Source organism: Falco naumanni, chromosome 1 (genome assembly GCF_017639655.2).
Source record: "Falco naumanni isolate bFalNau1 chromosome 1, bFalNau1.pat, whole genome shotgun sequence".
In the NCBI taxonomy this organism is placed as follows: domain Eukaryota; kingdom Metazoa; phylum Chordata; class Aves; order Falconiformes; family Falconidae; genus Falco; species Falco naumanni.
Genome location: NC_054054.1, coordinates 23,161,390 through 23,186,955, shown reverse-complemented (window position 1 = coordinate 23,186,955; position 25,566 = coordinate 23,161,390). Strand labels below are relative to the sequence as shown.

At 39.2% G+C, this 25,566-nt stretch overlaps 1 protein-coding gene across 2 annotated transcripts in view; it reads left to right on the top strand.

Annotated features, from left to right (window-relative positions):
• The first annotated feature begins 730 nt into the window (after positions 1-730).
• ANK2 (ankyrin 2) overlaps positions 731-25,566 on the top strand; it is a 355,697-nt gene continuing 330,861 nt past the window's right edge. Inside the window, exon 1 of one of the 2 annotated variants that reach the window (XM_040584986.1) lies at positions 731-842. The gene's annotated coding sequence lies outside the window, so the exon portion shown is untranslated. Of the gene's footprint in view, positions 847-25,566 lie in introns of both variants that reach the window. The other variant, XM_040584977.1, reaches the window with a different exon arrangement.

Sequence of the window (25,566 nt, the reverse complement as noted above, 5' to 3'; positions counted from 1 at the left end):
AAGCAAATGTAGATGTCTTTTCAAACCAAACTAGCATCGTTTGTCGGCCAGCCTCCTCGCTGGCTCAGCAAAACTGTTGTGAAACAGCTGCTTTTCTCAGTTTCCCTCTTCTTTGTGCCCCCTCCCTGCTCTGGCACTGTTGCCGTTGGTGCCTTTTTGTAACTCGCCAGCGCTGTTTCAAATGACGTTTTCTGAAGTCAGGGTCGTACCCCCTTACCCGCTGATGGGGGGAGGAGGGGAGCGGGGGAGAAGGAAGCAGCTGTGCCTCTCTGTGGTGTCTATTATAGCCTGTTGGACGCTGCTTTTTCCGCATCGGCGTGGTTCCCCTCCCCTCCCCCCGGTAAGAGCTTGCACCCCAAGAGCCGCGCTCGGCAAACGGCGGCAGGAGCCCGCAGGAACGGGGCCGCCAGCCGGGGCCGGCACGTCGGGGAGCCCCACGCGTGTTCGTCTGTCCGGGGGCAGCAGCTCTGCCCCAGCCCCAGCGCCCCGCTGCGGGCGCGCTGTACAGCGGGGGGCCGTGGCCGCGGCCGCGGCGCGGGCAGGGAGCCTCCCCCCACGGGAGCCCGGCAGCGCCCCGCGGCTGGCAGCCAGCGCCCGGCCATCCCCACCGCCCTGCGGCTGGCCGCGGGCTCCCTGCGTGCGCCTGCTTCAGATTTGGCGTGAGGTGGCTTTGACATGCCGGGAGAGGGAGGGAAGAGGGAGGGCTTCCCTGCTCGGCACTGTCACTCGCAGGGACCAGCGGGAGGCGGGCTGGCTGCGCCCGCGGCTTGCGGCAGCCGAGGATCGCCGCTTGCTGTGCAGGGACGCTTCTGAAATGCGGCGCTGAGCAAGGAAATACACCCGTGCGTAAGTTATTGGGGTCCCTTTCTGTCTAGGACCGTCGTAAGGGTATTTTGTTGGCTGTGGCTTGGGTGATGTGATGATTATATATTTTTTTTTTCTTCCCGTTGGTGTTCGCCGATGGGAACCCCAGAACTTGTGCTGTGTAAGAAACTATTGAAATAAATAGCAGAGAGGGATAATCGGTATTCTTTCCCCCACCCCCCCACCCCCAGTAGAAGCAGGAAGTCTGCCTTCTGGCCAAGTAATGTGTCAGGCAGCCGGGGCAGCGGCTAGTGAGCCTCCGTTTGAATCTCTAGAAGAGGAGAGATTTTTCCGTGACATCCCGGAGCAGTGAGGAGGTGGGAGGCGTAGGTGCTCTTGCTGCGTCTTTGGAAGAACTGCATGGAAGGGGGGCTTGCCTCAGCCGTGCCAAACTCTGCGTCTCTGCAGTCCCTGGGTAAGAATAATCATCGTGCTGATTGGGAAGATGCAGAGCGAGATCTGTCAATAATTCCTGTATCCTCTGTAAAGAGTTGTCCAGAAGAATTTTCCCCTTAGTGTGGTGGGAAGGGGGTGCTAGAGGAGATTGTCGGGGTTTCTGATTCTTCTGCTCATTTAAACGAGGGCTCAAGGGAAGCAAAATGTCCTCAGTTCCTGCGGTTTTCTTCCCTTCCTTTCTTTCTCCTCAAGGAGCCTGAATAATAGACAAACATATTAAGCTTCCTATTTAATTTCCGTCATAATGTGATCAAGCAACACTAGTTAGTGTTTCTGATGTTAAACAGCTGAACGTAGAGGCTATTCATGTGAGGTGCTTTACCAAACGATTTACAGGCTTTGGGCTTCATTGGCAGCAGTATACAGGTTCTGACTGTGCAGAAGCTGAGGATGGAGCATGGAATAAGGCCCTTGGGCGTGTCAGTTGTTGGAAATACAGATTGTTTTAACTTTTGCTTCTAGCTTCCTATCTTTTTGTATTGGTTGGGGAATTACTGGTGATGTAAATTCATCTTCCCTAATTTAGTCTCAGTTATTTTACTGTGTTTTTACTTGTGGTAGAGTGTTGAAGAGGAAAAACACATTCTAAGAACATGCTTGAACTATTGAGTGACTTTATACGGGATTGTGCCTGTGAAATACTCCTGTTGCTGTTTCTTTCTCACGTTTTTCTGCAAATGGACTTGATCTTTGTGGAGATGTTGCTGGAAGCAAAGTAGCATGTATTAGCTGCTGGAAAATATGTCCATGAGTCTATGTTCCACATGTGCTACCCAAAAAGTGGAGTTTTTTGAGCAAAAGGCAGAAGAGTTGGCTAGTACAGAAAAGCAAGAAAACACATTTTAATAGCTCTTTTGCCATTCTGTGTTCTATGCTACTTTGTTTTTGCATCGTATGTAATTCTTATTTCCACATCTATGTGCTGTCAGAAGGGCAAAGCCATGCAAGGGTTGGCACCGAATGGTAATTATTGCTTGAATTTAAAGGATAAGCCAGTACTAGTCAGGCCAGCACTGGTATTCTAGGGCTTGATCTGAAGGCCGCAACAATTGATAAAAACCACTCCATTGACCTGGATAGATTATTATTTTTTTTTTTTTTTCCGTTGGCTCCCTAGCTGCCCATCTGGGTAATTAGTGACTAGATTCCAGCAGGTTGTCTTGGTAACAATGCCTGGACTTGTTTCTAAGCATTTTAAAATAATGATGATAATAATAAAATCATACCTTACCTTTTCCTTATTTCACTACAAACCAGTAAAAGCAAAGTGTGGTTTTATTGTATATCTTGCTTATGGTTTTGTCAGATTACTTTGTTGCCTTGCAGCAATCTGTTTGCCTTAGCAAGCTGTGGGTAATTCAGTGGTCCAGATACAATCCTTGACTTGTCTTTTCAGCCTGTGCATTAAGCTATACTGATATGGACAATAAATTATTGCTTCCAGTGCTGCTTGGGTGTTCTGAGTGTAATTAGACCTCTTCTAGGCCTGCTACATTTGTAACTCTAAAGAAATAAGAAAAGCCTCTTGTTACTGAATGATGTCCTCTCCCACCGAGTGATTTACTCTAATACCTGTATGGCTGTGTGGACTCTGTAATGGGTTCAAACAGCTGAAAGAGCAGAATTTTCAGTGATTTTTTTCCTGTCTTGCTCTCCGGCAGCTAAAATCAAGGGTGGCTTTGCTGTAATCTGCAGTCATGTGGATGCAAGACTGGAGACACGTTAATCCATTTCAGAAGCAGTAGGTGTGGGCTCAGTTTCTAATGCTTTCTGAATCACTTTTTTGGTGAAGGTTGTGAATGTAAATCATGACAAGTCCATGACTGGGAAAGAAAAAGGTGACTGTCAGACCATAACACTTTACTAGATAAAGTTTAAATTTTGTATTAGTGGGTAGCTTTAGTCTCATGCTGTAAACTGTTCTGTAAACTCTGTACTTGGGTCTCTTTAATTGGTATCACTTAGGCATAGAGTATAAGCAGATATCTCATATAGTAAACAAAGCAGCAGATTTAAGTTAATGCTAATGTGTTTGCAGTCTGAGCCAAAAGCTTTTCAGGGTTATTATAACATGCTGGGCATACAGCCCATCTATCTAAGTGTCTGAAGGAGACAAAAGTTATGGATTGGCTCATTGTACAAACCAGCTCATCTGAAAGTCAGATTCTGCTATTTGTTGCCATCAGTAATTTAGTTGTATTAAGTACAGCTGAGGACGGATGGTAGTGTGGCCTGAATATTGAGATGGGATTTCTGAGATCCCAGGAGCCATTCCTTGTATCACCATAGATTTCCTGTGTGACCCGGGGCAAGTCATTAAATGTTTCAGTAAACTGGGGTTGAGGATACTTCCTTTTTTTTCATGGGGCGCTGTGAAGATTAATGTGTTACAACCATTTCTAAGAGGACCATATAAATGCAGTATCAAACGAAACATTTGGAGAATGCGTGCTCTATACATGACTAGAGAATACATGCTTTGTAAACCTACCCTACAAATATGCTTCATACTACGCTATGCTTACAAGTAAGCATGTGCAGCTAAAGGGACTACGTTTTAAATTTGGCAGTAAACCCTGACTATTCATTTGGGGCAACTACGAGAAAAGCCTTTGTTCATCATCAATTACGAACTAGTATTTGTTAATGTTAACATGTCAAATGACAAAAAAACCTGAATTTTGTTGTATCTTACCAATGACAAGATAATGCATACTGTGTGAAGGACTTAACTATGTAATTCCTATGTGTTGGGGACAATGGCATGCAAACTTCTCCTGTGACTGCTCCTATTGTAACCTGAAATTATTTAGGCATTTAAGTTTTGGAAGGTTTAACTCCTGAACATAGTTCAGTCCCATTCATTGGAAGTGCTTGACGAAGTGGAAGAAATTGATTATCTTGGACTATATGAACTCTTATATTCAAATTAATACATATATACAAAGTTCCATTTTAAGCTTCATCATCTCAGCCCACCCTTAGGAGAATAAACTGATAAGGTAGTGTAGATAGGTGGGACATCTGTCTGCTTGGAAGCAAAATATTTATGTTTCGATAGAACAACCTTATCAAGGTTGGTTAATTAAACAGAACAGAAAGTTCTTAAACTCCATGCAGCAACTTTAATTATAAGTTAGGCCTCCTAAATGGGTCATGATGCACAGCAATTAGGCATAGACTATTTAAGATACTTTCTTCTTATTATCTTGTATCTAACATCTTATTGTAAATGGTGTTATTTTTATGATCATAGAAAACCCATACCAGTCATGTAGATGTGGTTCTGTTGTGTGGTGGTGGTAGTTTGTTTTGGTTTTTTGTTTGTTTGTTAAATCCATTGCTTTTCAGCATGTATTCCCACTATAGTCACAAAGCTCAGCAATGTTGGCTGCAGAGGGAAACCTCACACTTGGAGTGTTAATGTGTGCTGGGCATTTTGAGCAGGAGGTGGGAAGGATGTGGTTCTGTCTGTGTGACTGTCACGCTCTTGAAGCATGATTGCAGCTCAGGGAGTTCAGCAGCTTGTGCAGTACCCAGCCTCCCTCGGTGGTGCTGGCTTTTTGGTGTCTTCCCCTCCTGACAGGTGTAAACTATCTTCTTTCAGCAGAGTCTGCTATCATCATCGTCATCTGGAATGGGTTTGGTTTTTTGATATGTTCAATTTGAAAGAATATCAGTAATTTGTACATTTGGAGCTTGATGTTTTTACTTGGCTAGCTTTGCCATTTTAGCTTTTCAACGGAACACCTGTTCCACTTCCAGAGACAACTTTGCCTTCCCACCTCCCACAACACGTCTTCTCCCTCCCATCTTCAAACTGAGACTTGTCACTTAACTGCCTGTGCTATTTTATTGACCTTCCTTTGGGGCCATAGGTTTAATTTCAGAGGCGTTTATGTAATTTGTTTTGCTTTAGGTTGCAGAAGTCTTTTCTTATTAAACTAGTGGCCTGAAAATGCTTTCCATGTCATTTCTAAAACTTGAACTTGCTTTGGATCGTCTTCACTTGTTCCCATTATTTTTATTTTTTCGTGGCAAAAGCTTTCACTTTACACTTTTCCCAGCTTTGCAGTGTGGTTTGGAGAACAGAAGCAAGTAAGTTTTAAAAATATGTATTTATATATATATAAAATATATACAAAAATACACACATACATACACATATGTAAATATATATATACATGTACATATGTATGTAAACTAGAAAATTTGACTCACTGTCCTTTAGCTCATTGAAAATTAATTTTAGAAAATTAGGGACAGAGAACTTAACACATCTCATTAAAAAAAGGCACTGAATTTTGAGCACTTTCTATAAAATTCAGAATTCTTGAAAACCTTGTTTATCAAGATGACTACTTTGAATCTAAAGCCATTTTTCGTATGTTAAGAAAAACACAAGATGATGATCCCTTAGGTTTATTTCTTCTATGGTACGCTAATTCAACACACTGTTAAAAATAGTTGAGCTCTATTGTGATTTTTATTTTGTGGGTGAGCACAGGTTTGAGGCTGTAGTAGTAATATAGTCCTACTCAAGTTCTTGAGATTCATTGATGGCAGTATATATTTTTTAACTGCGTAAGAAACATCTCCACTATGTGTTTTCCCATCTGCTATTTGAAGTTCTAGAGAGACAACCTAACCTAGTGCTATTTCTTCTTGCTTTTCCTGTGAAAAGGCATAAGGCAAGGGTGAGATCTCAGCATGTGCAGATTACTTCAATCAGTTATGGTTTACAATTATAATCTACCTAGAGGGAAGCTACAAAATTAGCTGCAAAGGATTTTTATATATTGTGCCTTACACAGCAAATACAGTTTTCAGGATGCTTTTGATACTAAAAAGGAAGCACCTATTTATAAGAGCTCCTGTTTCTATTTATTTCTTGAACAGAAAGTTGATGATGACTAGCGATAAGCATTTATCAATTTTTAAAAAGATGAATTGATTTGAGAGTTGGTTTGTAAGCAGAGAAATCAATGTTATGATTTGAGCTGAAGTAAACATGGCATTATGGGCTCTTTTCATTTCTCAGTCTTTTTAAATAGTGACAATGACTTAAAATCTTAACTGCCTGCAGTTAGAGAGGGCTCCTATTTATATGTCTGTGCTCTGACCTGCAGAACAGCTGGGCTGATTCCATACCACAGTTTGCTTTGTGGTTCTGATCTGATGATCATAAAGACAAAAAGGTACAACCAGTTCTGCAGTATGGAGCTTATGCTCCGCAGCCAGCTGCTGCCTCTTGTGTACCTGTTTCGGGAAGCCTAGCCACCGCTGGTTCTACATGCTTCCTAGCTGTGACCTCTGGGAGTGATGTGTGCTGGATCAAACTGCCCAACACTGTGCTGCAGGGACTGGTGTAGGCTGCATGCCTGGAAAGGAAGATGTCAGTTAGGATGCCTTCCAGGACGTTTTTCAGCTTTTATAGATGTGCTGCTTTGGTTCAGAGAGACAGCAGAAATCTTTATAAATACAATTAAATCCATTAATCAAAGTGCTTCTTGCATTGGCGAGACTTGTTTCAGTAAGTTATCTTCACTGGGTCCCTCCTTTGCTCTTTTCTTGCCCTGAGTGCTCACTGCTCCCAGGCATTTGCATGCTTGTCGCTTCCTACAGTTGACACATTAGGTCCTTTATGATACGTTGTTTAGGAAGATAAAGCATTTCAGCTCTCTCTTTTGTTCAGTAAAATGGATTTTGAACGATTGATTGAGAGGCAATAGATGGAGTGCATACACTGCTGAAACAAAATTATCCTGTACTATGGAAGAAATTATTGGTTTAATTTTGAAAAATGTTTTTTTTTCCAGGAGGTAAGCAGTGTTCAGCTGTTAGTGTTCCATAATAATATGGGGAAATGGTGTACAAGCACTTAAAAAGGTTTCTATTTCTAGTCTTTGAAATGACTCCCTGATTGTATAGAGCTGCAGCTACTGCCATTCCTATGGCACAGTATACGCCACTGCAGGAGATGTTTTCGTTTGCCCCAAAGGGATACGAAAATATCCCGTGTTTTCTACTGAGATTTCTATACAGCTCTGTACCTTGAGGGAGCATAAAGAGTGATCTCTTAAATTACCCCCAAGCCTCCCTGCTGTCAGTCCAGCACAAAGCACTAAGCGAGCTTGGGATGCCGGGGGCTGAGGGGTGTCCAGTGGTGAAGTGTGTGCAATACAAGAATGACTTTCAAGATCTTCCTCCTGTCTCTTGCCTCTTTTTGTCTTTCCAAGAGAATGGTTGTTAAGCAGCAAATAAAAATGGTTTTGGATATATTTAATTTTTCCAACAATCTACTGTTTATGTGGTGTGGAGTTTTTTCTGTTTGGTTTTCAGAACTTGAAGCATGTGAACTTTGCTGGGGCCCAGGTGAAAAGGCTTGAAGCACAGCATACACACAGTCTCACTGATTTGAGCTGGATTTTAGCTTTTTTAAAGACCTGATTCCTAACATTTTCAACATCTGATTCTTTATCGTGTCTGGCTAGTTGTGCTGGCTTTTAGACAATCATTCTGTTATGTCCTACTGGTTAACTGCCAATATCTGGGAGTTGTGTATAATCTTCGGTGGTGGATCTCTGGAAAGCATGTAGCATTGTCCAAGGGTTTTATCTCATGATTTCTCTTGGGTTTTTCCCTCATCAAAGCGGGGACAAAACCATCAAAACATTTGATATGTTGGGTCTTTTCCCCACTTTATCTGTATGGATTTACAGAATGATAATACACTTTATAATTAATTTCTTTGAATTTTTAACCTGTGTCTGGGTGGTGCCTGAATGACTATAGATCAAATGACTGCAGTCGTGTTACTGAAACCACTTGTCAGCAATCTCAAGCAAAATGCATTGCGTTGCTAGTTAACATAAGCTATTACATTGGCTATGAAAAAGAGGGCAAACCAGTGAAGAGATGATGTACGCTTGAGGCCCTTCCACCCCAAGGAAGTGGAAGAAGTGTGAAATGGATAGGAAAGCTTCCAGTTCATTAGATTAGTGACTGCAACAACCATCTGTTCTAATGGTGTTCAGAATGTTTTAGACTAAATGCATTTTCTTGAAAATTCTCACTAGCTGTTTGGGTTCAAAAGGGAGCTTTTGAAGTCCAGGATGCTCTGGTCTTGATGAAAGGCAGGGAAAAATCTCTCAGCTGTGATTCTATTGATCTCCATTTATTGTATGGAAGCAGAACTTGATTATGTCTGTGCATAGTTGCTGTCTAAAGGGTTTTGTTATCTGATCATTCCTCTACTTGTTATACTTGTCCCGTGGTTGAGACCATCTCAACCACATGTTCATCATCATGTGTCCATGTGTCTTATACCTTGGGTCTTAATTACTGCAGCCTAAGGAAAAAGTAGAATGGCTGCAAGATTTACAGGCTATGTGACTGATATCCATCAAAGACACTTTTTTTTTTTTTTTTTAATTGGATAGTTAATAATCTCTGGCAGCATATAGGTAGTGTCACTGTTTTCCTGGTTGGCTAAAGCTAGCGTTTTGTTTTGTTTTTAAAGGGCTTTTTCACAGCAGGAATGAGGGGGAAAAACACATTTGGACAATTTGGTTATAAAATTCTATGGGGAAAAAAAGATGACATAGAAACATGTTAAAACTAACTGCAAGAATTGCATACTTGTAAACAGGTATCATAAGTGACTTGCATTCTTTCACTGCTTGTGGAATGGTAAGCAGAGAGAGTGAATGGATGACAAAGCTGTTCTGTGATAGCTTTCAAGGTTGCAAGACTTGGGTTTATTTTATTTTGGTTTTACTTCTTGGCATTAACTTCAGCTTGATGGCAAAAGCAAGTGCTTGGGAACATATTTGCTGTTACCCTTTAAGGAGTTAAACTACAGTGTCTCCACTTCTCAGGATGGAGAAATATACTTGTGTGTGTATATACATGCATATTTATATTTAAAAATATTTCCTCCGTGTATATATATGTATGGAGCTGCAAGGTGTGAAGGTAGCATTTTATTCCCTTGCCCATTTTTTCTTACCTCCTGTTTGTAAAGTCTTCAAAGAGATTTTATGTACATAACTCATGCTTTTTGTTGCCATAAAGGGAATCTTATTAGATGAATCTGGAATCACCTTTCTCTTATACAGGAGATATTGATGTTGACTACTCTCATATAACCTATTTCTTGGAAATCACTGCTGTGTCATATGTACAGTGTGCAGTCTGTGAGATGTATCCAAATACTAATTTGTGTTGTGCACAAAATTAGTGTTTATAATAAATTCACTTGTATTGAAAAATAACATTATTGTGGCAGCTTTCCATTTTGAGGAAATGAAGGAGAGAAAAGATGAATATAATACAGAATGATATAATGCTATCAGTCCATCTTCCCAAATGTCCTTATGGTTTGAGTGACATGCATGAATTGATGCATTATTTTTTCTTTGTTGCCTCAGCTTATCTTCCTTCTTATTATTGCCACCTGCCTACTCTAAGTGAGCGTTTGATGTGGATGTTAGGATGGCTTCTAAACACAGTGAAGTAAAACTAATCTCAGTTGGTTTACAACTAGAAAGGACTGTATATTTTAATGTATGGGAGTCTTTATTTCATGAAATACTTCTGATGTATGAGAAGTATACGTAAAGTTTTAAGTTACTGTGAAACACCTGACCTCTGCAGTGCAAGTTACCATGTAGATATACTGCAAACTATTTGGGGCATAACTATTAAAGATGTGGTTTTGATCATAGGTTCGTGGTCACTTCAGCAGAGAATGCTAAAATGAAAACTCAAAGAACTTGGGAAATACTACAATTCAGGTCTTCGGGGAAAAGAGCAAAGACCTATTTGAAAATGATTCTAAATTGTTTCTGCTGAAAATTAAAATTCTGTAAAAACTGAACCTATTATTCAGATTAAATTGCTGTCTGGATTTGATCATTCCATGTAAATAGTATTTAATGCAAGCAGTACTGAGTAGAAGGTGAGTGTGAAATTAGAAAATGTTTCTTGTTTTCTTTTACTTCAGCTGATTAAACAACTGAAAAGCAAAACATTGCAACACAGTGTCAACACTTGTGATAAACAGAATTTGCTTTTGCTGATCAAATTACTGGCAAATAGCAGTAATTTCTTAAGATTTCACAGCACAGTCTGTTGTTTATATCCTGATATTTTATGTCCATGTTAATTGAATTCTGATGGACATGTTGGTAATGACCACTGTAGCACAGCATATTCAAGTACTCTCCCCCTGTTCCCCTTCTTATTTTCTGAAAAAAAAATCATAGTTTTTCATGCTTTTTTACCCCCTGTACTTGGATGCTTGTTATTTGCTTTTTAAAGTATTTTATGACTACAAAACACGAGAATATCCTTAAATATAAAAGAATCTTTAGCCTTTCTTGAGAGCAAAGAAAGTGCAAGCCATCTGAATTCTGTATTAACATTAGCTACCGTTTCTGTATTTCCTTGCTTCAGTGAGAATTAGCATAGGAACCACTGAGGTCTGGAATCTCTAAAACTTGGTATAAAGCTTTTGCCACTGGTAAACAAAGTGCTCCTAGAGAAAGCCCTAAGTGAGGTGAGGGTGGTTTGACATCAGTTTCCAAGCCAGTTGAGACTGTCATGCTTACTTCATCAAACTGCTCAATTCTATGGTCTCTGTTGCAAATTATGGGCTTTAAGCAGGGTTGATGTGTTCTGCTTTAAACTGTGACCCATAGACAGCTGAAATATCAATAATGGAACTTAAATTGGATAAAAGGAAGAATTCCTAATTAGCCTGTGTCGTTTGTAAGACTAATAAAGTCAGTGCACTGACAAAGTTTTGTGAGAAGGAGCAATATCTGCAAGGTGTTTTGAACATTAATGTTTTAGTTTCTAAATGTACTAAGCTGCTATTACAACTTTAACTGGATTTTTCCAGGCTTTTTTAAGCCTTCTAGTTGACTGTTAGGATGTACAGCATCTAAAGTCTTCAAATGTGCCTTTAAGAACTGTGCAGTGACAATTATATTAACATGTCATATGTTTAGGTCTTGTGAAATAAAATAACTTTAATTATTTCCATGTGAAAGTAATCACTGGTTAAATGATAACCTTGATATTTCAGAAATGTAGTCCAAATAATTTTTTTCAACTAAAAATGTGTTGGGCTTTTAATAAATATTTTTCCAACTTTTTTTTAAAATGTCTGTTCTCAGCTCTCCATTGTACCTGTCTGTGAAAAAATATAGATGGTTAGAACCATTTATGGCAATATAAAGGATTGTTTTAAATTAAATATTTGAACAGGTGTATTATTTTTGAAGATACAAAATGTATGTAACAAACAACACTGGCTGCACCAATTACTTTAATATCACAGGAAGAACTTTGCACCTGTTTTACTGTATGGTCTCAGCCATTTATGGATCCACCTTCCTTAAATCAGTCTGAATGGCAGCACTACTACTCCTCTGTTGCTTCTTTGGCAGCTTTTAAAGACCTTTTAAAAAAAAAAAAAGAGGGAGAGGGACAGGGCTGAAAAAGATATTGCTATCTGATGAGAGCAAACATGCATTTCAGAAACTTGTCTTTCATTTGCTTTATCTAGGTTGTACATCTGTTTTGCAAATGAAAGATCATAAGCAGAAAGGGAAAGCAAGTAGTTAAGTGTTATAGCTTATGTGGAAATGAGACAGTTTTTAAATTTTATTGTGTTTGCTTGTCTGTAAAGCTTTGTCGCAAAAGTGAGTGTACTATACAGTGAGTTTTTTTTTCTGTGGGTAGAAAAAAAGGACAATTGTAGCATCTTCAAAAAATGCTCACTTTGCTTTGAGAAGTCTTTCCATTGTACATCAGAGATAATATGTTATCGATTTATTACTCTAAACTTACTACTCTTAAACCGGGAGAATCTTTCATAGAATAATGAAGTATTCAAAATTGCTTATGAGATTCAGACATGCAATTTCTATTAATTTAAATGGGAGCTGTGTGGGCTCTTTAATAACTTAAGTAGCTTTAAAAAAACTCATCCTTAATGTATTATTTCTCTGTAGTAGTCAATGTTTATAGTCGGCTTTGTACAAGATTAAAAATTCCTTTTCATTGTACTGAGAGCACACCTGAGAGCGTAGAATTGAAATTTTGTACTTAACAACAGAAGTGTTATGAAAAATTACTGTATTCTTTAAAATCAGCATGAAATATTCATCTAAAAATGTTGATAAATATTTAAAGGTAATGTGAAAATTTCATGCTTTTTAAAGAGTAAAAAATAATTAAAAGGTTGTAAGGACTAAACTGTTATCCTTAATGGAAGAGTTGTACTAATACCTGTAAAATTTGAGTCAGATTTTTTGTTCAAATTGGTGAAAATACAGAAAGATGTGGTGACTTCTTATTAACCCCTCAATTTCTGTAACCTGGGCTTAGGACACTAGTTTAAGATGTGGAAGACCCAGAGTTGCTTATCTCCTCTGGTAGAATGGAAACTCCTTTTGTTTCCGTGATTGTGGTCTCTCATGTGTTAACAGATGTTCATATCAGGACTCTCCTTTTGAGTAAAGACCTGTGTTTGGGCAGAATGCAGGGTCGCTATCACAGTTCTGTCCTTCGGCGGAGGAGGGATGGGTTATGACCCTACCCAAACCCAAATGCTGGAGGTCTTACAGTTGCTGGAAAACAGCTTTGTCATCCTTTTCCAGTCAGGGCTGTTTTGGGGGGGTGAGCTGGGGAGAGAATAGTCTGCTTTTATTTATGAACCTATGTTCCTTTGGATATATGGGCCGTATATGGGAGTCACTGTGAGAAGGGGAATAAGGAACCTCCTGAATATGTGGAAAGCTTGGGGGCAGGTTTTCTGTTATTATACTTGCTTGCCAGTGGAAAGCTACAGATAAGACTGCAAGTGACCTTGTTTATTTTTGTGACCTGGTTTATATTTAGGTAGTATCTTACTTTATGATTTGCTCTTGGACAGCATAAGACTTCTGATCACATTTGAATTTTGGTTGTGTTTCAATACAACTTGTGCGTAAGCCATTCACATGCCTTTTGTGTCCTGTTCTGTCACCTGCATCAAGTGATGAAATATTCAGAGTGCAGGTGTTTGCTATTTTAAACTAATGTTTTGCATTGTATCGTATTAGTGCTTTAGGGCCTGCAATGACTACTAACTATCTTTAGAGAAATATTTTGAAGTAGAAATATCCAGCATGGACTGGAAAGGTTCCTTCTCAGGGCAGAGGTGCCTGTGTATCCTCGGTGACATTCACATGCACAAAGGTACCACATGGCAGAACAGTAAGAGACTTCGGGGGAGTAGCATTGGATACCAGAACACCTGCCATGCTGGCCAAGTACTACTTCTGGGGTTTGTAAAGGCTGAAAGACAAGAGAGGAGAGGGGTGTGGGGAGAGGCCTATCACTTATTAAACAAACTTGTAAAGTTAAAAAAATGCTCACGAGCTTCGTCCTCTTGTCCAATCAACAGTGAGCTGAAAATATTGATGTAGAGACAGCTTCCATCCTGGGTGCCGCTATGGCAAACTCTTGTCCTGCAGTAACCTTGTAGAACACAACTCTTCTGAAGTTAATATATATTTTTTGAGCTCAGTTTTGGCCTTCTAATATTAAAACAAAACCATTAAAGGCCATATGCCTAATAAACAGATTTTGAAATTTACTCTTTTATACCAATTAACAGTGGCAGAGATACAGGGAGGAAAGTGTATCTGCTAAGGCTTGGTGTGTGAGATAATGAGGGATAGATCTGGATAAGGAATGTGTTGATTTTGTGGTTTGGTTTTTTTGTGTGGGTGTTTTTTTGTTTTTTTTTTGTGTGACCTAAAAAATAAGTCTTTGAACCAGTTGTTGAAGAGCAATGCAGAAGAGACCCTGGAGACATTCCAGAGAAGCAAGTAAAGGTGAAAATTAATATTCTGCACAAACAACTAGAGTAACTGTTTTACTAAGTTGCCTTTTTCTCTGTTTTGAATGGATGCAACCATTCCAAGTCTGTTGCGAAGGACTTATCAAAACTGAAGAATGAGATGAAGATCTGCTAGTTTTAACCAGTATGAGTTTTCCAACTATTTAGTGGGAAAATTCTTGACCAACTAATGGAAGCTGCTTCTTAATGAACACAGAACATTAAGAAAGTTACTTTGAATCGAAAAGTAAAGCCATTGTCTGATGCGTGAGATTAGTGCTTCCCTTTACTGATCATGAGGAGATTATCGAAAAGAGATGTTTGAGAGATGTAGATGTGTGTGTTCTTTCTACGTAACTACAGGCACCCTTTTGAAAGCCAACTGCACTTACTATTTTGTGGTAGCCTGCTATTCCCTTCTATTTGCAATAAGAAATAACTTTTATTTCAAATGGGAAAAGAATATTTTTGCATGGCAAGTTGTGATATAAGACTATATATGCAGGGAAGCCTACAGAAGGTGCAAAACCCCTATACACCGGAAAAGGAATCTGACATTTTGACAACAGTATGTATCTGGTGCAACCTGATAGACTCTTGCAGCTTTTCAGAAATGAAGTCCTCATATTTTATTAGCTTGTGCCCCTGAGAAGGACATAAAAATGCATGTGGTCTTTGCATGCATTTGTAAGATTTTTCAGAAGTAAGCAGTGCTGCTTTTATTGCTTGCTGGAATCAATAACGATTTTTTGGAATCGGGAGGAGAGCAATGCTCAGGACTTCGGAACTAAAACTCCTCTAAGCTGCTGTTTCCTTCCTGGGTATCAGGACTTAGTAAACAAAGAGAAATTGCATTTTGTTTAACTGAAAATTAATGTTGTGGTGAAGAAAAAAATAATTAAGGAATTTAAAGAAAGAGGCGTGTCTGAGAAGACAACCAAACAGTCATTCTTGTGTTTGTTGTGTTTCTCTTGACTAGATAAAGATGAAATTTGATTGCACAGGTTTCTGTGCCAATACAGATAGGAAGTTTAATTTCTGAAACACAAGTCCCAGTTGTTTTCATAGTGCTGAAAAAAATATATAAAAGGAACTGAAGAATAAATACTGGGGGAATGGGGATTGAGTTTTAGAGGAATATTCTTCCTTCTGTTTTTTAAAAAATCTATTCTGCAATTGCGTTGTCAGTTATAATTTTGTCTGCAGTTAGTTTGAGACAAGATTCATTAAGATTTATTCTGCATGGGTACTCAAAAGATTTTTAAAGTGTGAAGTAAATGGTGCAGTTTTGGGTGGCAGGAATGGAAAATAAAACATCTGACACAAACAAGTTTGGAGGCGTGCATGCCTGCTTGGCAAGGAAAGCACGCGGTTCTCTTGTTGCTGCAGTTGGTGCAGCTGGTGACTTAGGTGGAATTTCTCCTGGGTTTCATTTCTTGAGGTGAAACAAAACATTGCAGCTTTATCTCATCATGGCTTTTTTTGCCCAATACTGTACTTCCTCTCTGGCCGCCTTTGCTCCTTGATTGCCATCTTTGCTTTCAGTCTCCCTTCACATCACTGTCCTCTGAGATTCCCCAGGGGCTGGCCCTGGGGTTTTGGCTACCCTTCTGAAGGGGTTTCTGAAATTCTGGTGTTGAGTCTACAAAACCTGACCTGCTTGCAAATATTTAAATTACTGACAGAAGGAATGTAAAATGCATCTTGTATGCTAAGGAGGGATGTGGTTGTAGTAGTTATCTTACTGATACTACTCCTGCTGTCATTGCATCCCATGTGTTGGTCTATAAGGTGTTTAGGAGTGATCCTACTTTTTTGGTACTGATGCCAATTCACTGATGATAGAAAACATCTGGAGGAGATTCAGCTTCATTTTTAGGTTTTTTTTTTTTTTCTTTGCACTAGGCTGGCTGTTATTGTCTTCTGGAAAAAAGCTCACTTTCAGAAGCATAAAAGTTCATTAATAATGTAAGAACTTTAATTTCTATCAAGTTGAAAAAGAGGCTAACAAACAAGCATTGGTTTATACTGCTGTGGAAGTGAAGTCTACTGTTCAAATACCATTTCAGCCAACCAAGCCACGAAAACTTATCTTAGTCGAAATGGTTTGTTTTAATGTTCTGTATTTGTGATGTAAAATTTGACAGTGCTAATTTTATTGACCAGTTACTAGTTTTCTGTACTTTAAGGTATGATAATTTGCCTTAATGTTCAAATACAGCATGATATCTTAACTTAATTACAAAATGGCAATGCAAAACAGCAAAGAAACAATGTTTTAAGTCTGTTTTGCAATGTGTCTTTTTTGGGCGTGAAGTTGTTACTGCAAGTGTAAAGATCAATTAGATGTGAAACCAAATTGATTTTTCAATCTGAAGGCATTGAAATTAATTATGATAATCTTAACACAATTTTCTGAGTGCCCTAAATAAAAGTAGTGGTTTGTGTACTCTGCTAATTTTTGTAGAATGCTGCTTAATTAGAACGGTAGATCCAGAAATGGTGATGCAGGAGGGGATGCTTCTGGTGACAAGAGAACGCTTACTGAACAGTGGTGAAGGGTTTCACCTGCTTCAGCAGGCAATAAAGACAGCAGGAAGTACTCCACTGACAGCGTTAGCAACAAGAGGATCAGACCCTCGGGCCTGATCTCCTGACTTGTCTGCTGTGCAGCTGAAATCAGAGAGACATGTGGCACTGTACAACCAGAAGCACAGCAAGTGTTTTCCTCGGATGCAAATAAAGCATACCATGTCAATGCAGACATCTGATTTCCACATTTTCTAAGTTAATTTTAAAAATATCAGATTTTAGGTGGCTTTCTGGCCACTCAGGATAAATTAAATGGCAAGGCATTTCTGAAGTGGTTCTGACGTCTTCTAAAATTAATTTTCTCTAGTTTGGAATCAAGAATAAATGTATAAAAGTTGCTGGGCCTGTTGCCTTATAACAGTGAGCACTCTTTTGGTGGGGCTGGGTTCAGAGCCGGATGGTCTGCAGGTGCAGTGAGGTTTCAAACACTTAAATGTTGTATTGAGGTGTTTACAACAGATTTTTAAATGCATGCTTTCTGTGTACTTGAAGATGTGACCCAGTATCTGTGAAAGCGAGTTAAGTCTCTTAAAATTCATCAGCTCCCATTAACTATTGCATCTCCTGGATGAAGGACTAGATTAAGTCTAGATGGATAGTGGTGCCTGTAGGTTGTCAAGTTACAAAAATGTTGTAAAACTCATCTAACTTTAGTAAATAGTGTTCTGCTTACAACTTGATTCTCAGAGGTAAGGGTTATCTTCTAGGCCGATCAAAATATTCCATACCTCCCCCTGACTTAGCAGGACTTGAGGACATGCTGCACCTTTCAAAAGGCTGTGCTTTGTTCCAGTGGCTCTCTAATTGGCGGAAAAAAGCAAATGGGAAATTCCTTTAGCACAGTTGGAGTGAATGTTGAAACACTTCATGCAGGGCTGAACTCCAATTCATTAATGTACTGTAGGCAGCTTTCAACATAGTAATGCCAAAAACCGGGCTCGTTGTGCCAAAGAACCAGCTATACCAGCACGCTCTAAACAAAATCCAGGCACCTCTTTCTCTGACCTTTGGCAGCAAGCTAATTAAACGTTGGGGAGATTTAAACTGTCATTTTAAAATAATGCAAGAGAGTATCAAGGCAACTTTGTTGGTGTCCACTCTCTTGCTAACTATAAATATTTGGTTTCCTGTTCTGTCTCTGATGTGGATATAACAGGCTGAATCTTCTTCACACGAGAAGATTAGATAATCTTCACATAGACTATTAATTTGGATGCCTTGTTTTTCAAGTTGTCTTACGGTCTAATTTTAAGACAAGTTGTGTTTCTAGTCCTTCCCTCCATCCCAATTTGTAGCAGGACAGAACCACAGTCTGATTTCTAAAATCATATTAGTTGTGGGACTTCTTCCTTTTGCACCAACATCCTCTTAGCAAGGTAGAACTTTGTGATGAGACTGTATTAGTCTGATGTAAATCAGCAAAGCTCCTAAGTTGTAGCTGTGGTTTTTTTCACTCGCTATTGGGAGTTTGAAATGCTTCAAGCCTTCAACTTGATTTTTGCATGTTTATTTTTATTTATTATTTTTCTTCTGAGCCTAAGTTATGTGTGTAAATGTTCTGGAATGACTCTATCACCCAAAAGGATACAGAGAGGAAGAAATATTGGTGGCTATGCAAAACGATGAAGACTTCCTTTCTTTGAGTGGAGTGTTGGTTTGTGGGGTATTTTTTTGTTTTGTTTGGCGGTTGTTTTTTTAGGTGGTCACTGACATTGGCTAGAAGAGGTACAATGTGTGTGTTAAGACTTCTAAGGAATTTGAAGTTCTAATGGAATACGTTGGAGGACCATTTCTGCAGTTTGGGGGATGGCCATCCATTGTGATTAATTGTTTGCACCTTCATTGCAGAATGTGACCGGGTATCAGGTGATGCTTATTATTCTGGAGATATAAATATATATGAATAGAGCATAGGAAGTATCCTCCTTCATCTTAGTAACATTTGAAAGGTGGATGTGGAAGTTCTCTTTATGTTGTCAAAATTCTGACAGTGGTGCTGTCAGCTGGTAGGAGCATCCTGCTGGTCACTTAAGAACAGTTATTTTCTGACTTAACTGTAATGAAAATTTTCTCCTGCATTCTTTCTCTTCTCCTCTTAAAATTCCCCCTGGTGCCTTCAAAAAGATACACTGCTGCTCCCTGCCCAGACTCCCAGAGAGAGAAATCCAGCTTTTGTTCTACCAAATTCTTTCGGCCTGGCACTGACAACACTAGTGGCCTCATCTGATTAAATCTACTTCACTGCCATGCAACATGACAAATGCTTTTGGTTCAAGTTGAATGGTAAAGCTTTTGCAAACAGGAAAAACAGTTGTCAGCTGTCACTGTTGTGGTACCAAACACGCATTGTGCTAGAACAAGCAGACAAAAAAGCCTATGAGGCGTAGAGCAGATCAAATGGAAAACCTACTTAGGGTACATCCAGTTCTATTAAGACTTGAGTGTATTTTTATCAAGACTTGTTTAACAACAGAGGGGCAAACATCTGTCAGCAATTCTTAATGTGGAAAAAATAGCGTCTTTTGCTGTCAAGAAAGCCCAGAAATTGCAAATTACATGATGCTGTATCATTTTCAAGATAGGAGTTTTTGAAATCTTAATTTGGTTTGCATACAAATATAGTTTTTGATGTAACTTGTTACAAAAAAAATTAAGTGTTTAAAAGAAATATGCTGTTTCAAGCAGCTCTGGAGAAAGCTGTTTGGCTACAGAGTGATGGCTCTGCTTCAGAAATTAAGATATGAGAGTGAAATGTGGTTGAAAAGAATACCTGGGTGTTTGGTATAACTTTGAGTTTCTTGTGCAAATGCACACACACGTTTTTAAGATCGTAGACTTGTGTAAGCAGATATATTTTTATGGCTAATGCAAATTATTTATTTCTGCAGTGAGTGTAACTTGTGCTTAGTCACACTTTATTACACACTTCTGAAGTTCTGCTGTGGTAGTCAGTGTCAAATTCCCAGAGACCTTTGTCAAATCAAAGGTCTCTGGGACTATTCCTTACTGTTCCAGAACTCTGGACCAAATCTTTCCAGGCTCTCTCCATTCTTATTCCATGCCCCTCCCCCCCACCCCCCATCCCAAAGAAAAAGTCCAGACATTTTGTTTATTACAGGACATGAGACAAATTGTGATGTTTCTGAGTTATGTTTCTGTGTGTGTGTTCTCTATTCTTTGTTTTCTTTGAATAGATTAAAAGTGAAACAAATACTGGCTTTTTGTTTTTATTAAATGGCTTGCATAAGAATAGGTAACTTTGGAATTAGAGCTTGTTTTGAACTGTTGAATCTGGAAAATTATAGGCCAGTCTCAATGCTATGCCAGATCTATGCTTAATCCTAGATGATATTCAGTTGGGCATTTTATCCTTTGTGCAGCAAATCCCATGCATGGTACAGTATATGTTGACTTTTCCTTTTGGAGCTGTTCTTCTCAGAGGTTATTAATTCAATAATCGTTTTTTTTAATTGAATACAAGCAAAGTCCAAATAGATCAACTTCCAATAGAAGTTTCTGTCTTAAAACCAAGTCAAACAGGAAAAAACTTCCCTGTGTGTATTTTCCACCAGATTCTGGATTCAGAAATTTCATATCTGGAAGGCAAGGGGGAGCAGCACCATCCTTGAATTATGGCCTTCACTCTGAATTTGGCCTTCTGAATATAAGCCTGGAAATTATCTGTGTAATTGGTGTGCTAACCACTGTACAGTCAGACTGCGGGCATGTCTGCCTTGCCATTTACGGGCAGACCTGCCTGCTCACTCCATTTTCCAGGCTGGCTGGACACCAGCCAGTTCTGACCCACAGGCATAATGTGCAAACTAATAAGTCTTGCTGAAAGCAAGAGGTAACCTAATGAATCTGGCAGGGCTTTCAGGGCTGAGCCTGTTCCTGCTGCAGATATGTCAAAACTAGGGGAGGCAGGCAGAGTGCGGCAGGCACGCTACACCTTTAAACATGACAGCTACTAGGCAGGCTGGCTAATGGTGAACAATAGCTCCTTTTTCTAGAAGATGAAACATAAGAGGAAAACATGTAGTTCAAGCAGAGTGTTCCATTTTTGTTCTAAGAGATGGTTTCGGGTTTTTTTCTGAAAGTTTTTCTGGGGGGGAGATGACACAGATGAAGGAGCTGTGTTACTGCTGCACACTCATTCCTTCCCTTTTGCCCCTATTCTTCCTCCTCGCATCTGTCTTAAGAAGTTTTCATCCTTGTTATGCTCTTGGAAGAGTACAAAATGAAAGAGGTACTGCAAGTTTTAATCTGAATTTCTTACCCATTTTTTTTTTCTTATTATTATTATTGAAGGAAATAAGAGTTATTAGTGTCCTTTTGGGGCCTTTTTTTCCCCTTTTTTTTCTTTCTAAATTGTGTAATGAAAATAATGAATTAAACTACATTGAAAGAAAAATGACTGAGGGTGATTACAATTATTATTTTTAATCTTCGTTTCTGCCCTATGGCACTTGCACTTTATGCCTCCCCAGACTGTAAGAAAACTTTCCTTTACTAGGCTTTTCATACCGAACAAGGAAATGTCATCCTCAAGGTCATAAGTGGCTTAATCTTCAAACTGTGTTGTGTGCCTCCATCCTCATGGCTACATTTTTATAATATGCTAATAGCTTAGTAAGTAGTGAGAGGAGTGAAATACCTATGCCTGTCAGCTAAAGAGCACAGAGTCCCATGTGGTCCTTAATATAGTAAGGGAATATCTTAATGATTGGCATTCCTTCCTCCTCAGCTAGAGAGCTTTGTGACCTTCCATTCAGTTTATTTTCTGTTACAGCTGTTCAGGAATTGCTAGAGCTACCAGTTTTGGGGGAATTGTATAACTGAATTAAAATAGTAATTTCTGCCATTGCCCCCTTTGCTTCATCGCTCCCTGCTCCCCAGTAATCTCTCATCATAGAGCAGGTGGTAACTTGCAAGTCTAGCAAGACTCAGTAAGGCAGTTTTTTTTCCCAAGCTACACTTTTATTCTGCTTCCTTTTTAAAAAATTAGATCAGCATCTTAATTTTAATTAAATAAAAGGCTGCTAGTTAAAGCCTCTTGAGCACAGAGCACAAAAAATAGGAAGGAAGCCAAACAGAAATGGCTGCTGAGATAATTTCATCTTGCAAGTAGGAGTCTCAACTGTGTGTCCTTCAGCTTCACTTCCTAAACTGTATATTGAAGTCCGAAGCTACTTGGCACCCAGTGAATGTCACAGCAAGCCATGCTGTCACCGTGGAGCTCAGGAGTCCCTTGCGATGCTGTGAGCATGGTCTTTAGAGAGCACCTGTCCCGAGAGACCAGTAAGAAAATCTTGGATCACATAGCAAGAAAGCTAGTGAAGTGTTTCAGAAAATGTGTCAAAATAAATCAATGCTATAAACTAATTTATCAATAATTTTGAAATGAATTAACAGTCGTTCCTGCTAAGAGTTTTTTTCAAATGTTCTCACCGTTAATATCTGTGCTCTCAGTGGAAGCAGTGGTGTATATTTGTGGTGGACGGTTATCTAATTACTGGCTATTAATGAGTATCTGTAGTCTCTGACCTACTGTGACCCTACTGAGAGACATGAGGAGTGTCAGATTGATTGATTGTTCCCCCTCTCTCTCCTTTCTCCCTTCTTTAATATTTCAGGCCAAATTTTGCACTACGTACGATAGGCAAGGGAAAAACCCTGTTGCACTTGCTGTTGCTGAAGGTACAGACTTTCAGAGGATCCTGTCTGTGTGGGACCTGTTTTCTGCTGTGACAGCTCAGGTGCTGAACTGGCCTTGTGCCAGCTGCTGCTTCTCTGTCAGGGCTCAAAGTCAGCACACTGGGTCAGGACTGGAGCAGGAGAGGGAGGCAGAGGCAGTTTTTGCTACTGCCCTGTCTTCTGTGACGGGGTGGCTTTGCGGAAATCCTCATTTGGCTTCATGTTCCAATCGTTATTAACTTTGATGTAGTGATGAATGAGACATCTCTCTCTCTCTGAAATGTCACTGTCAGAGAGAAAATGGCAGGTTTGGGGATTTAATATTTCAAAGGAAAAAGATCTAGCGGTCTGAGGAATAGCTGTCAGTTTTATGTAGTCATCTTTCAAAACTGAGTATTACGTAATGTGGAGACCTAAAAAGTATGGAAAACATCAAGATATTTACAATGTTCAGTCTGTAGTCCAAATTGAAATATATCCTAGCCACTTCTAGACACCTTGTCTCTGTATTTGGATCGTCATGTTGACATGAACACAGCAGAGCTTTCTGCCTTTCCTCTTTAACGCTTCCACTCTTGATTATTTTTTTTTTCCTTTCCCTGCAGTAACTCAGTTATGCCTGTAATTTAAGGACATCTTGCATTGAGGGTAGGCGTATGTCCCTGTAGGTATGCCTCTTCCAGTATCAGTCAGGACTTAGATGGGTTTAATCCAGTTACATGAATAGAACCCGAGTGCTCTGGGTTTTTCTTGCAGGGCATTTTTGGCATGTGGCTTTCTGGAGCATCCTCACAGCTCTTGTTCAAGTTTTTATTACGGTGATGAATGCAGTGGCTGTCTTTGCCAAAAACAAGGCTTTTGGTGTAGTGTGAAAGTGAAGTGTTAATGTGAAACTAACTTTATTATTTTGTTTTAACTTTTGGCTCCATTTTTTCCTCTGGCATGGAATATAATGGGTATCAATTTCAGAGTTCTCCAGAGCTTCTTCCCTCCCCACTTCTTCAAAACACCACCCTTTGTTTACTAATAAACTGTTGATTTCTCTCTCTAATCAGATCTTAATATGAATTTACAATATTCATTGCCCTTCAAACAGAAGCTTACAAGTGTTTGCCTTCTGCTTTCCTTGTATGCAGAGACATGCAAAGCAATTTTTAATTGATTATTTTATTTTTTTGGCCAGCATTCTTCTGATGATGTTTTACTATGGTTTCTGTGGAGCATGCTTCTTAGTGAGTATGTTTTATAATACTGTGTGTTCAGTCTCTGTTCACTTGTTACGAAGAGGCACTGTTCAACATAATTTCCTTGTACTTTGCTCTCACTGTCCTGGATTCCAGTCTTCTGGAGCTGTGTCTGTGTGGGGCAGGATGATATGTTGGTCTTCAAATAGAACTTCTGGTGCAATGCTTGCAGAAATAGGATCAACTATAGTAAGTCTTTTCTATTGCATTAGAAAAAAACCCCAAACCTGAACAAACAAACCAAAAACCCTTAAAGATTGTGATTGTAGGGGTGACATGAAGGTGTCTTGCCCAATGATCTCCTTGAGGTCTCTGAAATAATTTTGTCTTGGCACAGGAAAAATAAGTACTTCAGAACATTTTGTCAACTTCCAAAAGGGAGCTCTGGAGGTGAGGTGTTTCAGAGCTACCTGGTAGCAAGCATATGATCATTAGCTAGCCTGAACAAATAATGGGTACCATCCCGTCACTAACGAAAGGTTAAGCTGAAGTGGAACCACATCATACAACTGTACTGCTAGTAACACTACCTCTACTTGCATCAAAACAAAAGTAGCATTAAACCAGATGTCTCAGAATGGTTGACATCAGTATAGCATTTAGTAAATGTTTTCTATGTTTTCCCATGAAATCTCTTTTGCTCAATCTGTAGATTTCATTAAGCAAAACTGGAATGAATTAAGTACCATTCTATATGAGGAGCACAAATTTGAAATGAGTTTTTCATATATCAGTTGCAAAAAGATGGTATGGCAGGAGAATTCAGTAGAGTTTTTCTGGAAAGAAAGATTATGAGCTCTTCTCTCTTGCTTGTTCTTTTTTGTGTTGGAGGAGCAGAAATATTCTGTCTCCTTTTCCCTAAAGGATTAAATAGATTACTTTGCAGCTAATGCCTAGATTTACTTCGGTAGGTACCTTGGATCCATATATTAGACTCTTGCACGTTAGTGCTTTCAAGAAGAACGCTGTAATCACAGTAAATGAAACCAAATGTAAAATACTGCGTTATAGCTTTATATAGATAGTGTGTATATATATATAAAAGTATATTGGGTTGCTGCCCCACTTTCAAGATTTAACTGGAATTTGCAAGATGTTTGATTTTCTGTTAATAGAAAACTTAGTCGTTCTCTACAGTAGACAGCTATAAGTACACAGTGGATTTAAACTATTTAAACACTTTAAAAATATCCTTGGTGCTGCTTAGGGTTAGGAGGAAGAGAGAATAAATTACTATTTTGATGCTGTTGTTCTTGTAAATAATACAGATGTCTTCAAAGGGTTTGCAGAATTGGGCGGTAGTGTTAAAGCTCCAGTTACATGCAAGCGATTTTTTTTTTTTTTTTTTTTTTTTTTTTAGGATTATTTTAAACTGAAAATATCGAGAAGAGCTTTGGGCTTTGAAGGCCTGTGCCAAAGTGAAGGAGTTCATGCTACTGGTGCTTTGAATATCAGGCATACTGTACAATTGATGTCCCTGACAGTATTGTATCTGTGAGCCGAGTTCTCGCTGCCTTCCAAGGAACCTGCACAAAGGCAGTGTTTGTTCTCCTTCTCTGTGACCCTGGTGACTCAGTGCCCTGCCAGGGCACTGAAACAGTTTGCTACAGGAGCAAAAAAGAAGCTGGCTGTAGAGCTCTTGAAGAGGAAGATGCAGAGGCATTTAGTTTGAAAGTGCTTTAGCAGAAATACAAGCCAATTCATTTTAATGCATCACTTTTAACATTTTAGGCAGTGTATAAAGGTCTCAAGGATACAAATTAAGATTTGTATTCAATGGTTACTACGCTCTAGGGTGTAATATTTCACTTCCTG